The sequence below is a fragment of the Poecilia formosa genome, unplaced genomic scaffold, assembly GCF_000485575.1.
Source record: "Poecilia formosa unplaced genomic scaffold, Poecilia_formosa-5.1.2 Scaffold195, whole genome shotgun sequence".
NCBI lineage: Eukaryota > Metazoa > Chordata > Actinopteri > Cyprinodontiformes > Poeciliidae > Poecilia > Poecilia formosa.
In genome coordinates this window covers 196,610-215,851 of record NW_006800134.1, presented here as the reverse complement: position 1 = coordinate 215,851, position 19,242 = coordinate 196,610, and the positions used below count along the sequence as shown (strand labels likewise).

At 41.6% G+C, this 19,242-nt stretch overlaps 1 long non-coding RNA gene across 1 annotated transcript in view; it reads right to left on the bottom strand.

The window, feature by feature from the left end:
* Positions 1-361: 361 nt before the first annotated feature.
* LOC107837969 (uncharacterized) overlaps positions 362-19,242 on the bottom strand; it is a 30,581-nt gene continuing 11,700 nt past the window's right edge. Inside the window, exon 4 of the long non-coding RNA XR_001664022.1 lies at positions 362-1,978. This is a non-coding gene — a long non-coding RNA (uncharacterized LOC107837969). The remainder of the gene's footprint in view (positions 1,979-19,242) is intronic.

Sequence of the window (19,242 nt, the reverse complement as noted above, 5' to 3'; positions counted from 1 at the left end):
TAAAATAAAAGTTCAAATTTTAGCAGCTTGAATAATCTCAGTTTCGGGTACAACGATGGCTCAATTTAATAGTGGTTTGATAACAAACTAAATTTTAAAAATATAATTTGCACTGCTCCTTTATTTATAACACTGCATCACTTTTGTATATAGTTGCTCTGACAGGGTACTAATAACACATTCAGTTTTACAAAATGCTCTGAAGGGAGCAAAAATTGCAACACAGCTATGTACTTTCAGTATAAATATTTTTTTATATTTAAATAAGTGTCTGAAAGTGAAGCTGAGGTAAAAGTGTATAAAATGATTTTTAGAGACCGCAGTTGTTTAAGAATGACACAAATCACAAATTTGCCCCAGATGGAAGATTGGAAAGCCTTTAATGTTGCTTTGTACTTTGGTTTTAAAGAGACACGTCCTTTGTCACCAACAGTGGAAAAAGTCATCTCGGCTGTAAACACAGAACTCGTTGTGGTTTCCACTCCCGGGCCCGACACAGAACAAATGGCCATCTCCACGCCTTCCTCACGTACCAAACCGTCAGGAGTGATTCCCCACGGTTTGAATGTAACTACCTCAGAAGCAACACGGCCGCTCTCCTCTCCCGTGTCAACACCCCTGATCTTGAGGTGATGGCGGAGCGTTAGTGACGGTGGCTTGACCTGTCATTGTATTAGCCCTGGCAGGTCTTAACAGGATTAGAACCCCCCCGACTTGCACCGAAAAAAGAAAAAAAACAACCGAGGCAAAGGCAAAAGAAATCAAGACACATATATAGGTTGTGGTTGTCATAACACACATGTGGGTGTGAAGTGTACAGGATTAATGTCTGGCACATGCAAGGCCTGTAGTATGGTCTGCGTGCGTACATGCAGGCGTTCTCCGGAGGGGTGAAGATCACCCCCCGCTCCCGCCCTCCCGCTCTTTGCGCAGTTACACGCTGTTTGTTTTTACAGTTGCATTGTGGGACACCATAGCCATGTGCCCCCTGCTCCCAACTGTCAAACAAGATTATTGGACTTGCCCCCTTTTCCCCACCACTACAGTGGAAGACTACTGAACGACTAAGTCCATGCTTTTAGCACGAACCATAACCATCCAAAGAAACACAAACTTGTGCTCGGAGTCAAGAAAACTTTCTCCCAACTTCATTTACTCCGAACTGCAGCAAAAACAGAGGCTCGCAGCCATAACAAATGAAAGCCTTTTGAAACAAAGGATCTACTATTTTGAGTACAAACACATCCCCAAAGAAAAAAGACTGTTTCCTTTCCTCAATGACCGAAACAAAGATTCTTTAAAAGTGTCTCTTTATGGTTTTAGGTTGCAGCAAGAAATTGGATTGGGGTTCAAAGTCAGCTCACTGAAGGTCTTCCCAGTATAACAAGAACCATGAAGCCTGAGAAACGGCGCAGGGCCCGAGGTGAGAAAACAGATGAAGTGCTAGACTCCGGAGTGAGGCTCAAACATGTGAAAGACACACGAACACAATCCTCTATTAGAGCGATACGATCTCAGCAGGAATCTTCCATTTTCAGGCTAAACTCGCTCGAAGATCATTTTTCGGCAGTCGGGTTTGGATTTTGCTTTCGCTCTATCTGGAAAGAACATCACGTTGAGCGGCTTTCGTGTCCGTCCAAGGCCGGGAATCGGAGGGATCGTTACCAAATTCAGTTACCCGTATCCCCAGCTCATGGCACGGTCAAACTAATCAAGATGTATGATTTGTTACAGACAGGTATTCTCTTCGCTCCAAGGTAGATAAGCTTCTTCCATGTAGGCGGCTTTAAACTACTCCAAGATTGCTGGAGGACTCAGAGAGGGAAAAAAAAAAAAAAAAAAAAAACAGGTTTGACATGTCACAATACGTCAAGTCGGTCGTAAATTATGTCAGATACTATTAGCCGTTCTTGAACGCAGATCTTTTTTCTCCTTGTGTGCTTTGGCTAGCCGCGGAGCTAAGTCAGAGTGCAGACACCTGAAAAGGAAAGAGAGAGAAAAGAGCATTAACAGGATAGCAGAAACGGGGGGGATTACAGGAGGATAAGGGATGAGAGGTCTGCTCGGAGGTGTAGTCGTAAATCGGGCCGCGTCTAGTCGGAGAATCACGGCGGATTGGAGCACATGATTTACGAGGTCTTTATGACCAGGGGAGGTGGCATTACACACTGCAAAGAGTTACAAATGGAGAGGCATTAACCTCTACCTGCTGCTGTCAGACTGATACAGTCGCTCCCGAGCTCGGAGGAGGACTGCCGTCAATGAGCTTCGGGAGTTATAACCCTCCATAATAGATAATCTGTGTGTTCAGTGGTGGAAAAAGACCCACATCAACCTCTCTGTCATCACTCGGCTGGTGAAAGTGAACCATTTATTTCTGCGCTTTGAAAAGGGCAGGTTACTCACATCTTTCAAGTCAGCCTCCTCTCGAGTGCGTTTTTTTTTTTTTTTTCTAAATACCACGTAGAAATCCTCGTGAAAATGAAAAATGTCCGGGGCTCAAACGGCCTGTGTGTTCCGCGTGATGAAATGAGCCGGCGGAGTAACACCAACAGAGGTGAAGGTGATAAATTCGACAGGCGCGCTGTGAAAACACATCAAACCGAGGGACCCCTTCCGTGCCCCCACACACCCTTCTCCAAACATTTCGGGCTCGTCGGAGCACCTTCGCATTTATTTGTTTTTTAATTCGCTCTCATGCATTTTAATAGATCCATTACCTATAAATATCCGAGCATACACAGGGACACATCCTTTAGCGCTGACCAAGAATAACAAGCCCAGGAAGGCTCAGATAGAGGGGGCAGTGTGTTCATTATGATATGCGGCGTTCAATTGCCACATTAATTAAGCAGCTCCAGTCAGCAGGGGGAGAGTGAGCGACGGGACCGGTCACTGGAGGCACGGCTGACGCTCTGCCAAATCTAAGCCTCTGTGTCCGGCGCCTGATTTATGGACACAGGCAAGATTTGGGGTGAGGGGGGGGAGGGGATTCCAGGAGTCATATTTTTAGTGGGCGGTAGTGCCGCGCGCACATGTGCTGGGACTTAGGGGCCTCCCCTGTGGGACGCCATTCATCTCTCATCACTGCCATGTTGATAACATCCCCCTCTATAAGATACACACATCCTCATTCAGCAAACACACTCTTACTCTTGGAGGGACCAGGTGGTGGTCAGCTTCCTACAAGCGGGGTTACATAAATACACAGCCGTCGTTGAGATGACACTAGGTCTCTGGTATAATTTTTTTTTTTTGTAATCCTTTTGTAAGTTTGTGATTTGCGGATGTTTAACAGGAAGTCATTGAGGAGTGTGTACAGCCCCGTTTCCTTCCTGCTCAGACGGAGGGGTAATTGGACCATGTTTTAACAGCTCCACGGCTGCACTAACCCTTCCCTCTTTCTAAATGCGTCTTCCTACGTGCTTCTTCGTATTGATTTCCCTTCCGATTTTTGATTGTGTAATTAAACAAAGAAAAGCGGGGAGGCATTGCTCGGCGCCAGATGTCGCTCAACCGCTCTGCACATGTGCCGATAATGACGTTCCCAACTCGTTTGCATATCAGAATGGTTGATTATGAGCGTGGCATGCATGAGCACAAACTTGCTGGGTCAGCAAGCAAAAAGGGAAGGGCAGGGAGATGAAAGGCCCATCGCACATCAACTGAACAGTCACATCTGAAAAAGCTTTGCATCAGTAAACATGGTTTAAAAATGGTCTAACATGCATGTTTACGGTGGTAAAAAGATGCATACCCATGCCTAATAGGTCAAAAAGTGTTAAGTATTCAAGCTACTGTTTTAGACTTAGAAACATCTTTGTGATCAAAAATAAAATAAAATTGGGAAAGAGCCCAACTCTAAGTTTAGATAGAATTTATATCTAATTACGTTTATTTGCATAGCATATTTCAGCAAAGTGCTTTCCCTCATAAGCACACAAAAAAAATAATAAAAATAAGGATATGTAAGCATACTGGTGGGAGAATAAGGGGAAATGCATGGACCTAAATACAGGGCAATCCTACAAAAATAAAAAAACGAAAACTAGTGAGAATGCAGAAGAATTGAGTCAAGGGGACAGCTCACTTTCCAGCAAGACGATGACCCTAAAAATGTAGGAAAAGCAAAGAAAATAAAAAAATCTTTGTCCTTTTACACCAGTGTTTGTATTTTGGTTTACTTTTGTGTTCCTCGGGAGTCACTTCTGCATTCTTTGTTGCTTAAAATGCCTCACCATATTCAATCCATTTCTCTATTATTACAAAAAAGTTGTGGCCATATTTGTTTCTTTTTTGTGTTCAGTTTTAGTTTATCCTTACGTTCTGCTGTTTGTGCATTTAGATTTACTTTTCTTATTTCAGCGTACCTGTTTGCTCTCTTCCACAGGTGTTCCTAGTTCCCTGATTAACACAGCTGCATCCAGCAGCTTTTTCCACTTTTCCCTCAGCATTGTTCTTTGTCGGTCCATCTGCTCATTTTGCACTACACTGCTGACTACTACTTCTGGTTTGTTTTTGAACATATTTAGTTTTATTATCTTCAGTTTATGTTTCTGGATTCTGGACCTTTTGAGTTTGTTTTTGTAAGTTCCCTTTTGTTTTTCTTAAGCATCTTATATTTTTGCTCCACTTCTGCCTCCTGTTGCCTTCATGTTAGAATGAAGGCAATGTCAGTAGTTTAAGTCCAAACTTAAACTACTGACATTTTGGGAAAATCTGAGAAGTAATGATCAGATATGCTCCAGCAAATTTATCTAAACGTGATCTAGAGACAAACCCAAAGACTCTTCCTGTTGTGAACAAAAGCACGTCACACTTTTCAGAACTTTATTTATAAAAATGACCGTCCTGCGAGTTCACAATCATGCTCTTCTTACTATTTTTCTATCATATAAAATTCCTGTAAAATACTTTTAAACTTGCAGTTGTAATGTGACAAAATGTAAAAAGGTCAAATACTATAACAGAGACCTGTGGGTAGGAAAGGACTAACAATAAAAGACATAGGTTGTCACTGTATACATCATAAAATATTATCAAACCCTAAATTCACAAATCTCATCCCTAAATTCCTGTTTCAGTCTGGAACAGACTTGAAAATCTTTAAAAACTATTATGTCAACTACTGTATTAAATAAATCCCGATTAATAAAAACTCTACAGTCCTGTTTATGTCCTTAGGTACAGTCTCTACTTGGCTGAATGTCAGTGCTTGATCGCCTAATCGAATGTAAAGACTAAAGTGGTTGACACAACCGATCTAGCACAAATCGTATTACGCAGCACTACATTTATCTTACTAGATCAACACTTGAGAGTCATCCGATCTGAAAATAAAGAGAAGGGAGAATCGTAATGCTGCAGTGATCGAAACACGCTGCATTTTTCATTAGTGTCAGAGACCAGTAAGTGACAGGAGACTGGAAACTGGCAGGAGCTCCTGGCTCCACAACTGCACACTAAAGACCAGCTGAAATGTATTCATGTATGCTGATCTGCTGCTGGTTCCGCTCACAATGTGTCACTGAGCCAGATGGTTTTTTTGCTTGCGTCCCGCTTTCCTTTCCTTTCCTTTCCTTTCCTTTTCTTTTTCTTTTTCTTTTTTTTTTGCTCGACTTCTGGTGTTCCAGAAGTTCCACACGTTTCTAAAAGAGATTTTTATTTATGATGAACTGATTTGATTAAAGTCAATAAAGTTGAGACAAAAAGATTACAAATTCTGCAGACACGGTGCTTGCTCCTGAAGATATACAGTTATTATTTTCATATGAGGGCCTCAGAAGCAGCTCGCTGTACAAGTCAGGCACGATGTCGCTCTTATTTTCTGGAGATTGATAAATGTTTTAATTCCTGTGGCCCACAAACAGAGCAGTAAAAAAAAAAGAATAATGTAATAATTGTTGCCCAGCAGAATATGAATAAATCATTTTGAGCCGATATCAGAATATAGCCAAACGTATAACTGAACACAGATTTCGTCCTGACAAAACAGGGGAGGGGGCGGGGGGGGAAAAAAAGGAAACAAACTTTATTTCATTTGCCACTGGGATGCTGCCTCTGTACAGTAAGAATGAAAACCACAAATTGGTCTCAACAATTCCTATACCTCTGGAGTTGGCCACTTTTAAATTGGCCCGTTCGTAGATTATAAATACGGCTATTTGATGGCTCTGTTATTATGGTGGATGGGGGAGGAGAGGGGTAAAAGGGGGAGTTGTGGCTATAGGGCTTGATGGTTTCTCTTGATGTGGCCGAAAGCTTTGAGCTTCCACACCACACGCCTCTGCGCCCCGCGACAGGAAAACACAGGAGATCACTTCCAAATGCACACGCACATGTACATACAGGCCCTACATGCGCTCAATAGAAGGAAGCTGCAAACTGTACGAACATCTCGTCCATTAACCACACAGCGCCCTGAAGTGTTGGGCCACTGAAAGCCTTCCATCCTTCATCTCCGGACAGAAGTGTGTTTAAGTGTTTTTATGGGAACGACTCTTTCCCCGTTCACACGCGTCATCTCGTTCATCTGAAACTCAAATGTGGGTTTTTACAGTCTTTTTAAGTGGCTGAATTTTTATTCCTTTCTGCGTTAAGCAGCAGTGAAGGTTATTCATCTTTTATCTTGCGCTGCTTTTTTTGTGTCACAAACAGCAGGCGCCTTGAATGCTCTCACGAAGGCCAAGATCCCCATCCCTGTTTGTGTGGCGCAAGGTCAAGCTAGCGATCACAGAGTGAAACTCTGAATGGTGAAAACAAATAAAAAAATCCCATATCTTCACGAATCTCGTTTTTAACAAGAACCTCGGGTTGTTTTCTCTCTCCATTTTTTCCTTTTCTATGTGGTCTTTTCCAAAGCACGCACACACACACAGTTGTGTTTTCATGTCTTCTGGGGACTTTACGTTAATTTCCATTCATTTTCTACAGCCTAGGCCTTACCCTAACCATCGCATACCTAGCCTATAGCCCCAAAACAGTATTTCCTGCATGGCGACCAGGATTTGTCCCCACGAGAAGCAGTGGTCCCCACAATCCTGCATTGTAGACAGAAATGGGTTCCATAAAAACCAGGTTCTCTCTCTCTCTCTTGCACACACACACACACACACACACACACTTCTTCCCCTTACTGTGGGTAGTCGCTGCTAGGCTGACTCAGCCCTCAGCACTATTCTTGGGCTCTGACGAACAGTGTTGATGTAGCCTGTCTGATGGGTTACACACGGCATGAACCGGCCTTTGTTCCCCCGGCCACTTTGCTCGCCCTCGTCTCTCCTCCCACAAGTGCCGCTTGACCAGTCAAGCAACTGATGAAGCGTAAGCAAACCGCTTTAGATCAACAAAAGGAGTTGATCTTTCAGTAAGTGAGTGGGCCACTCTAGTGAAATGCGATACCACAACTACTGCATAGGCATAACACAAAAATAAAAGCGACCGCAAATATGTCAGTGTTTTCGCTTGGCCCTGGGAGACGAGTCAACGTGTGAATAACATAGAAGTAATAAAAAAAAAAAAGATGAATGCAGTCGCCCACACTGAAAAGCTGAAGCGCATCCAGGTGGACCTTGCAGTTTGGTACCAGTGATTGAAGCCTAGAGCAGGGTCCAAAAGGCTAAAAATGCTCCTCATGAAATACTAATACCCTAAGTTTGCTACTGCATATCTGCTGTATGAATAATTAACTGCATTTGACCTTCGTTTTAATCAGGGTACCAAACATATTGGACATGTCAGTAGTGTCAGGGGGCAGAAGCGATAAAACTATTGAAATCCACAAATATTTTGTTTATATGAGCTACTGTTACAATTGGCACAAGGGCATTGTCGAAGCAGTGACTGTTATAACATTACTTAATGTTGTTATGGTGTCAGCACTGAAGAAGATGGACTCACATCTGGATGATGAATGCTTGAAACTGCTCCTTCTGACACATTCAAACTTCTTTTGTATTAATTTGGCTAAACATTTGTTGATCTTTGGGGGAATTCAGAGGACGTTGACTATTCACTCTTAGTTTATCAACAATGGCAAAGACAAAAATATGACACTTGAAGTGCGTAACTTGATATACCTGCTCACAAGAGTATACAAGGGTTGTTCTTTCTCACTTTTGGTTAGTGGCTAAGAGAAATGGACATGTGAGCCACAACATATTTATTCTCCAGAGAAACAGGAAGTCATTTATTGCTAATAAAAAGTTCCTAATAACTCTAAGCATCTTAAATGAGTAGATTATAATTTTAAACAGGCTACAATTCTACTTTGTGTGACTTTCTTAATTTTCACAGACTAAATTTACTCAAGTGAAAGGTTAGATTTTTTTTTTTACTAAAATTGATGCAGTAAGATTACTGCAATAAAAGAAGACTTTATTTAATTTCTTCTAATTGCAGGTAAGTGGTTTTGAACCTTAAATCCAGAAAACATTTATGTTTACAATAAAAGCGTCCTAATAATGGAAATCCAAAAGTATCCTTGTAATAAATATATGTAAATTCACCTTAACACAAAACCTTCCAGTCTTTATACAACAATAAATTAACTAAAATTATCAAATTGAACATATTACTACATTTATATTAATAGGATGGCAGAGACATTAAACAAATATAACTTGGGATGATATTGCATTGGAATTGTTTAGAATAAAAGTCTTTAAGGAAGAATATTTTAAGTATATTACTAGCTCAGATTTAAGAAGAGTACAGATTTTGCTCAGCATGCACACTTCAGTATAAATAAGAGAGGGTTTCCAAATTGTCCAAGAAGAAACAAACAAAAAAAAAATGGCTCGTTGAGATTGCAAAGTAATGTAATAAAGTTTATTGTCAGACATAAAGGTCCCTGACAGTTTTCCTGACCGCAGACTCAACAAACTCGTTCGTGACCATCTATTGTAGAATTCTTTTTTTTTCTTTCTTTTTTTTATCTGTTCGGGACCTGAAGGGGCCAACTGCTTCATAACTTGAATCCAGTCAAATAAATATGGCAATAAACAGAGAGCAAGAGGAACAGCTACACTGCGTCCAAGCTGCCTGTCGACGCTGTCACCCACTGAGATGTGAGATAAATTAAAAGCATATCTAATATTAAGCGAGTGGCGGCAGGACTCAAACTCAAACCATCTGTCTGCATGTATTTGCGAAATGCATGGAAAGATGGGAGGCTGCTGAAGGCAAATGTTGCCTATTAGCGGGTGGCATGAGAGAGACATGAAAAGGCTCCAATGCCCCTGAAAAATACCGTAACCGTCATCAGATTATCACATCTGAGAGGAAAGTCAAATCGTTGCTGAACTCGGAAGGTAAAAGGGACCTTTAAAGGTTGGTAGTTTGTGAATCTCTTGGCGCTAAATGATTGATGGGAGGCCTGGGGACAGCGAGGAGAATGAACACACAATATGACAGAGGCGCTAATGGAGATATGCTGACAGCAGGTGTTGATCTGACAGCAGAGGAACTGGGAGGTATCTGTTCACCGTGCGTGACCCATATTTCTGGAAACAACAGAGCGCAAACGGAGACCTGGATGTCTTGATTCATCAGTTGCCTCTGTAGCAAACCATCTCTGCTTTTTTTTTCTTTTGTAGTCGGCATGGCTGCCATCAACTCAAGAAAATGGATAATTAACTTGTAAGTTTAAAACTGCAAACTTGTTTTAATGGGTTTTTATGCACCAGGCCAAACAAGAGGCCCCCGTTAACTATGGAAGAGCAGCTACAACCTGCTGTACTTGTATCCCGGTTCCTTGTGGGCCTACTCAGTTTTCCTCTTCACACATACAGAAGAATATGACCAGCTCTGATTAAAAAGGTTAAAATCCTCCAAAGAAAACAACAAAGATATCCTCCAAAAAACATTAGAAAACTCAAAGCTTAGCACTCAAATGTTCTGCTGAACCAACAAACTGTGAATTCTTTTGTCAGTAATTAGTTGAATTATTTTTTTCATTAACCACATAATTACACATGGTGTTGATGAAATAATATGGCTGAAATGTAAAAAGTGGAGTTAAGAAAAAAAAATGCATTTGGATTTCATGGATCCCAACATTTTCCTGTGTAAGTGAGCATGTTTTCAGAATCTATGCTGCTGAACGTTCCTAGCATGTGTATATGAAAACAACAGAGCATTCCTGTAACCCAGTCGTGATGGCTCAAGCACGAAGAACTAATTCCAAGTTAATTGTGCACTTTTGTAGTTTATCCTGGAAGGGGCCTCCATATTTTTCCCTCCAAGGTGAGAGTCTGCCGACTGCTGGGTCTGTGAGTGTGTGGGCACAGCCAAAGTTCAGCTTCCACACACGAACAGTTTTTTTATGAGGACCCACGATGTATGTGTGACTCTCTACTCGCATTAAAACTTTACCTTAATGCCTCCTTCAATTTATACAACACAAACCTAAAGCTCATGCTCAGAAATGAAAGCTTTTACTTGGACCCTGCTTTTCGCTTTCTCTGAGTGGATTTGCTGTTACAGCAATTAGCTGTAGCTTCTTCTGCCGTCTTTTTCTGTTTCTCAGGCCACTGTACATGTAAGTAATGTCAGTAACTGCCCCATCCAGATGTCTTTAATTTATATGTGAGTGAAGATTTAGTTGGCTGATGTCCTTAAACAGAATCAAAACTTTATTAGAGAGGAGCCCGAACCTTGTTCTGCCTTCAGAGGGGCCACAGTTACAGACATAATTTAAGCTGTCAGTTTTTCTGTGGAGATTTCATCCTCGATTTTGTGTCTGATAAGGGCCGTTTTAAAGCTTAGGGACGAGAACAGCCGTGTTACATGACAGTAAATCACGGTTTACATGACAGGGATCGATGTAAATTGGATCAAAGCGAGGTTCAATCAAATTCCAATTTTAAATCCAACTTGGAGTTTGTGGCGAGACTTGCTAAAACACAGATGAAGGCAATTTTTTGGACCACATTTATTTAGGTGTATCAGATTAAAAGGGGAGGAGGGCAAAATGCAAATGCTTGAAAAACCTTTTTAACTAATCGAACATGTAACATTTAGCTTTAATATTACAACTCTTGGTGTTGCTGAAGTTTATAATAAAATACAAAAGTTTCAAGGGGGATGAGCTTTTTTTTTTTCCAAAAAGCTATTGAATCCCGAAAAGAACTACCGCAAAGCCTTTTCATTAGTTGCATAATGATCAGCAGATGCCACCGACTAATCTAATGATGAACATCAACTGGAGGGACTTTGTCAAAAGCTTTTAAAGCGTTGTGATTTCAGCAGATCTCTAGATCATTTTACTGCCTGTAATTGAGGGGGCTCTGGTTGCTGGTCATAATAAATTATGTCACATAAATCAATCCGCTGAGCAGAAAGAAAGAGAGAGAGAGAAAAAAGAAACAGGAGAAGAAGAAAAATCTCCATTCACGACGGGAAGAATGAAAGCATTGTCTGTGCGGCCTCGGACGTTACTGTACGACGGTCCACCCGCCCCCCACCCCCAGCCTCCGCCCCGCGCGAAAGAGACAAATCACCCCGGGCCTTCATGAGTGAGGCATGGTGGGAGGCCAAGATGAATACAGTACATTTCCCCTCACTGTTTCCCCCTCAACTAAAACACGGCAATTAAAACGTCTCCATGGCAGCAGGGCTTGAAGGAGCCAACAGCTCAGTGAGAGACGCAGACCACAGCCTCTGTTGTAATTGAAACGGGGCCTACAGTCTTAACAGCAACAGCCACATTTATTTATTTTCAGCCGTTTAAAATGTCTGAGATCTTTGTCTTGGAGAGCTAATTGCTGCTTCCGACAGGAAGACAGTGAGGCAATGGGTAGTTTATGTGCAAAGAGATTTTAATCTGATCTCCCTTCTTGTCGTCGGCCTCGTGGTTATCAGTCACAAAATATGGAAAGTATGAGTCCCGTCCCGGCGTTGTCCCAACAGGACAAACTCGACTTGTTTTTGCTGAGATCGGCTAAATATTTAAAGCGTTTCTCGAGGCGTAAACATTCGGTGAGTTATTCCGGCGGCGGGGCAACGTCTGTTTTGTTGTTATTTACGTCGCTCCAGCCCATTACGTCATGCGGATTATTTGCGCGAGAGTTTGATTAGAGGTCTCGGAAAATCCGCAAAAATGCCCAAAATTGTTCTTTCTTTCGGTGCCTGGCAAATGCCGCGTAGAGGAGTGGGGGAGAAAGAAAAAAACAAAAAAAACCAAGAAAGCATTGGGTGAAAGGAATGTAATCATGCTATGCTCATGGCTGTCGGTGCACTGAAAGATCCTTTCAGAATCCCATCCGATGAGTCTCCCAGACCACTCCAGTAAAGTAGAAAATGGGAAATGTCATACTTTCTCTCTCAACGACCACACACTCTCCGGACTAGCAGAGCCCCAGAGGAGCAGAGGCCACTTCTGCAGTATCCAGAGATTTTTGATTTCTCTGTAACCCTCCACACTTAAATTTTTTTTTTCATTAACAGTATGCATCCCAATTCCCTCTGTGCATTTTTACACTTTCTACACAGTTTTAGCACATGCACTTCTTCTTTCTTCTTTTTTTTTTGTATTTTGCACTTTTTTTTATGTCTTTTTCAAATGTGCCAAACGTGGCGAGACGAGATGGAGGCACCGACCGACGACATGGTCAGTGAGCACATCTGTCAGCCAGCTGTACATGTGTTTACACCTGACCTCAGCCAAGTCACCGTCTGGCACTCCTGTTCACTTTACCTCCACCCAACTACCCCCACCTCACCTCCCCTGCCCTCCACTGCAGGTTTTCCTTCCTTGCTGTCGAGGAAACTCTTCTCTCAACTGAGCTCCTGCAGCTTGGTAGCTTATTTGATTACAGTAGGCACGAATTTAACTGGTGTCGGCTCTAAAAATGTCATTTTAAAAAGGGTAGCTTATGACCAAAGTGTAGCTTGCTCAGATGCCTGAATTTGATGTTCCTAATAAGACCCGGAAAAGATTTGGTGAAGGCCTGTGAAGCTCTCAAACATCCTCGGTGAATATTGGTGAACAATTTGCATCAGAAAATTTTAAGGAGCTGAGCGGAAAGGTCAGGGAGAAACTTATGGAGAAGTTATAAGTTAGACAAAATTCCAAGCTTTAAATGCTGTTTCATCAGTCACCCAAAAATGGAGAACCTGTGACTCTACTGCAAATCATGACACAGCAGTCAACCCTGATGGCAAGATGAAGCAGGGATGAAGGAAGTGGTAAGGGTTGGTGGGAAGATGAATGCACTGAAAAAAAGAGAATGACTTAATTGGTTAAGTGTAATTGAACTAAGTTTGTCAAACGTACTTTATTTACATCAGAAAGTTTAAGGTTTTATATATTTACTTGGATAAAAATAATGTGATAAATTGGAACCAATTAACTCTTTTATTTTTAAAGTTGGATCACCTGTTTTCTTTTTTCAGTGTGGAGTGAAAGCAATAAGCGGCAAATTGTTAGAGGCTGCAAAAGTCTTTTTTGTCAGGCAGATGTTTGACTTCCAGCAGGGTAGGAACCTAAGTTGTAGCCAAAGATACAATGGAACCACTGGGATCAAAGTGTGTTTGTGTGTTAAAAATGGTCTACTTAAAGACCAGAGGACCTTAATTCAGTTGAAAAATTGGTGACTCTATATCTGAATCTAACTAAACATGTGCAGAACTGCTTGAGAGAGACACTCTCGAGAGTAGCATCGCAAATTAGTAATGCTGCGACAGTAGATGACATGTTAAACGTGTATACTTGTCAAATAAATAAAAATAATAATAAAAAAATACTGTTCAAACTTTTATTTACAATGAATACAATAAGAAATTTGAATTCCACTTCTCAGATATGACCTACTTTGTGTGAGTCCATTTCATAAAATCACTGCAAAAAAAAACAAAACACAAAAAACCCCCAAAACACTCAAGTTTGTGGCTGCGACATGACAAAGCGGGGGAAAAGTTCAAAGGACATCACTGCCTCAGCAGAGCACTGTGAGGCATTGCTCCCTTTCCCCACAAGCAGATTACATCCAATGATTATGCTTCGGGCGAGCAACACAAACATTACATATACTCTGACTTTCATAGGGGAATTTATGTCCTTTCTTTACACAAATGAAGCTGTTTGAGAAGACAAGTGTTTACTTCTGGACGGACAGGGGAAAATCTTGGTTTGACCGATTGCTAAACAGTGCAAATCACCATGATAAAAATGATGCATTAAAATCAGCATCCAATAAACACAAGTCAGGGCGTCACAGGAGCACAGACTTTGATACAAAGAGGGTTTTTCTCTCCTCTTTGTGTTTCTTCGCCGGTCTGTAGGTGGCCAACCGCTGATCCGGGTCTGGAGCGTAGCGAGACGCCGGTTCAGAGAAGGACTTGGGGTTTTAGCTGTCATTTTGTGGAAACAAACAAATCTTGGTAATCAAAGTCAGTGTTTGGAGGAAGTCAAAGTCAAATTTCTTCTTCCCTACCAACCATGGATTGTTTCGTTCAAGGAAATTCTCATTGTATTCTAAGTGGCTTTTTAGGTTTCTTGTTTACAGGCCCTTGTCGTCTGCGCTGCGGTTTTAAAAGCGCTCTAAAGTTACAGTTGAGGCCGTCTAATAGAAACTATAGAAACGGCACTCACAACCGCGTTTGTTTTGGGAAAAGCAAATAGAGTTTTCATATTGCCAAACATTGATACTCTGTAAATTTGCAACTTATATACGTGACCTAGCATTATGCTGCCGTCAAAACGCTAACTTTGAAAATGTGGAATCGTTTAGTCCTGGGGGTGTCAGGAGTTTACATAACTTTTCTTTTTCTCTCTCTCTCTCTGCATTTAACTATTAACGACAATGTAGAACCTGTTGTGTGTCTCGGGACACTCAATTAACATAATTTGTAAACCTGGTGAAGACTAGATCATTTTTATTATTTTCTCAGAAGGTTCCAGCTCTTAAACCTGATATGTGCAAATAAGATTTAGAGTGAGAATTTCTGCTTTTCGTCTCGGCTTTATGATGGAAAACAACTCAAATTACTACATTAAAAAGCTAGAAATACTCTTTAAAAGACTTTATTTTGAAGTCTGTTATTTGTTCAAGTTTTACTGCATATTTAGCAATGAACTGTTTCTATTGCCTCCCTTATTTAGCATAAAATTACTTAAAACTGCGAAATTAGTTGCTTGTCTGCATTTTTTTTTAAACTGAATAATAAATATTTTGACTTAAATAGATCATTTTTGTTCATGTTTTAAATTGTGATCCCATATTTATCAAAAAGAGAATGTAATTTTTAAAAAATTAAAAGCAGTAAAAACAATGGAGATATTCCTTACTTCAGACAGTCATTTCAATCCTAAGATACTGTCAGGTTTTAAACGCCACCATCACGGGGTCAGAGGTCAGCCCGAGCCAATAGGAACCACATGGATGAGCGCGGCCCGGTGAGCCACACAGTTACGGATCGCTTGCGTTTAATTAGCGGCTTTGCATGAAGCGGAGCTGCAAGCTCACCGCAGAAACACTTGGAAGATGTGACAGTAGGGGAGACGCGACGCTTGAGGGGAGGGAGGGGGGGGTGGAGGGAAAGGCTCCGGCACCACGGCAACGACTCCGCTCGACACAATGCCCAATGTGCATGCCAGACCCTCGGCAATTAGCTTCTAAGGTTCCCCCTCGTCTTGCGCCTTCTCTCTTTCTTTGTAATGTCGGGAGTTTGGAACGGCTCAATATAATCAAGTCAAGAAAAGTTTATTCTGTTTAGAATTCCATCTGGTTCCAGTGGGGTGGGGGCTAATTTTAGCGGCGCGCAGGAGCGGTATGCAGTGAGGCTGCATGTACCATCCTACTTGGAGCAGTGGAAGGGCGGGGGGGTGCTCTCAGAGCAGACACCCAGACTCCTGAGCAATAGACTGTCCGACTGGTGTTTCTAAACACTGCTGCAGCAGCTCGCCCATCACTCAGCACACCCTGTGTTCCAGCAAAATGTGTCCCTCTGGCACTCACCGCAGGATTCGAGAATCTTTAGCCCTCCCCTCGCCCTCACCCTTTATTTTTTATGTCTTATTTTTGAGGGGGACTTTTTCGCTGCGTCTCTGCGGTTGAGCATCCGCTCTGCTCAAAGCCCTGCCGGGGCAACGCCGCCGCTCCGAGCTGTGGTGTTTTGTGACCGGGATGCTGATTGGATGTGGCAACTCGAATAACGGTCGGCCTGACTACGCAGTCGCTATGTAGGTCTGCATCACTCACCAGCTGCAGCGAAAGGATCCCCTTTGTTTCAGTGTTGGATACAGGAAAAAATATTTATATTCGATAGAATTGAGAGGAAAGAAAAAAATATATATATATACTCTAAAATTCTATGTAATTTTAGAGTTAATTTATGAGTAACTCCACTTTTTCCATGTGGAGTTGATAATTGGCTTAAAAAATGTGTTGTGCTTTTCAAAAATGTATTCATTCCATTCTACCAAATTTTGTTTTGTTACAGCCACAAACATCCCTGGTTTTTATTGGGATTTTTGTTGTGTTTTGAGGTTATCATACAGCCAAGTGCAGAGAGGGAAGAGCATGATAAAACCGATAGAAACTCAGAAATCTCGGAGATACAGGAAGGGAAAAAAAAAAATTAACGAAATCAGACTGGCAACAAACCCACACCAGGACTACACACAGTGAAAGACTGAGCAGTGAAGGCAGAAAGAACAGGAATGTCACCAGGAATGGAGGTTTATTTATTTTTTTCTTTTAAAGTTATAAAAGTGGCCATTTTCCAAAGTGTAATAAGCCATAAAAGAGGTCAGCTAAATAAAACTCTTAATTTGAAAAGGGACTTAATGAAAGATTAACTGGGCAAACAAAACACACACAGCTCACAAAACTGACCTAATAAAGACACAAGAGGGAAGTTTTATATAGCGGTTTGGCCGAACCGTTTACTCACAATAGGGGAAAAACTGAGTCGTTATTACAAACTAAACACAACATTACCTGAACCTGCTGAAACCAGCAAGGTGTCATGCAGGTGTTTATGTTATCTGAATGCATGGCTGCTATGAAAGGAACGGGACTGTGAGAAAATTTAATATTTGGCAGAATTGACAACAAAATGAGAAAAAAAAAACACACTCAAAGTCCATCAGTTTGTGATAATTTACTATGGCAGAGGAACATAAAGTCATGGATAATTGTGCAATTTATACATTCGCACATAAACAAAAATGCACATGAGCAAAAATCATGGGTAGTTTTTCATGTTTGCATTTTTGCATGTGTAAATAAAACTGAAAGTGTGGTGCTTCTTTTGTGTTTTGGTAGCTTACAATAAAATCGGGTGCAACCAGTTACCTTCAGTTGTCACTTAATTAGAAAATAGGGCTCCACGTTTATTCACTTTCAGAAAAATAATACAAACCTACCAAGATCTGACCATCCACCTAAAAGCTGAACCAGGACAGTATTAACCAGAGAAACAACCAAGGTATCCATGGTAACTCTGGAGGATCTGTACAGAACCTCCAGGTTCTGCCAATTCAGGTGGTAGAATTTGTTGTCACTCTTTGACCAAAAGAAAGAAAGAAGGCCCAAAAAAGTTCTGTTTCCACTTTAGCAGAAGCCACTACATGGGAACACCCGTGTAGTGTTCCCTACATGGGTGTTCCCTACCCATGTAGGGAACACAGCAATTATCAAAAATAAATAAATAAAAATTAAAAAAATACCCACTGTGAAGCATGGTAGTGGCCGCATCATGCTTTTCCTCAGCATAGCTGGTACAGGTTGACGGGAAGATTCATGGAGGTAAAAAGACCTTAGACACAATAGGAATGGAATGGTTTAGCTTATTACTGTGTTAGAGTGGTCCAGTCAAAGTCCAGCTTTGAATCCAACGCAAAATTGTAAAACTGAAGTTATCACATGTGCTCTCCAGTCAGTCAGCGTCAGCTTGAGGCGTTTTGAAGAACTATCACAGTAAAGGAGGCTTGATGTGCTGCTCATTGTTTGGATCTTTGCTAAAAAAAAAAAACCTGGGATGTTGCGGCTTTCCTCGTCGTTGCGATGCGTTGGGTCCACATTGCCGGGACATAAAAAGGCGACTTGTCCTTCGTCAGGCTCGCATCGCACCGGGAGGAAAAACCTTTTCACACCCGGCTGAAGAAACCTGAGAGAGCTTATATACGAGCTCTGTGGGAATTGCAGAGTCCAGTAGTGATTCAAACCGGTTAAGAATAACACGCCCTCACCTACTTAGTACTGTGTGAGAAAATATTTTTTTCTTATATTTAAGAAAAAAAAACCTGCTGGTCAGAGCAGAGCGCCGTTTTTGTTCATGTCTCTGGACTGCAATTTGTCATTTCACATTCAATGTCAGAATCTCACCCGGTGAGAAAACCCGCCGAATCCCAGCTGACCATAAGTAGATTGTTTATAGTTTCGCTAATTCGATTTTGGAGTGCATGATGGATCACGGACAGGGGCGGCAGTCACACGGCCTTTTCGTTCAGGCTGTTCGTACGTTAAATTATTTACAGTCTTACGGCGAAAATGTTCTGTTTTCTCAGCGAGGAGGATTTGTGTGTGTGTGTGTGTNATAGCTTAGGAATAAAAAAGCAGGGGAAATAAAAGCAGTCATTTATCCTCCATTTCCAGTCGTTCCGACCGTTTTTCCTTCAATTAACCTGAAGGCGAAGTATAGATTGGTCATCGGCGAATGCTGTTATTAATCTCTGTCTGCAGTCTTAACAAATGAAGGGTACAATCATATGGAAACAATCTGGCCCCTGCCCTCCGAGAGACAGAAAACAGAGCCAAATGAAGAACATCCTTTCTCTTAAGACCTGTAATTTGTTTTTATTACCTATTAGGTAAAACACCTCATTTATCACTGTCAGGGCCTTCACAAAATGATAGCTGTCCGCATGTAAATCAGCGAACGCGATGTATGGCTCAGAATTAAGTGGGCCCTTTCTTATGAAATGCTCCACTCTGTGGGCTCAGTGACCCAGCGAAGCCACCCACGTCCAGACGTTTTTCTTTTGCGAGGGCTGTGCTGGAAAAAGCGAGCGGGGAGCACTACAAAACAGAGCTGATTAAGCACAGGCCGAGCTGTGTGTTTCTGTACGCCACACGGGAGAAGCCAGGCACATGAATGCGTGTGTGTGTGTGTGTGTGTGTGTGTGTGTGATGCAGGCTTTAACGCTGAATAATGTTAAGGATAAAAAATAAAAATAAAAAAATAAATAAAGGGTGGAGAATAATTTTATAGGTCCTGGCCTTGTTTTTGATTTTT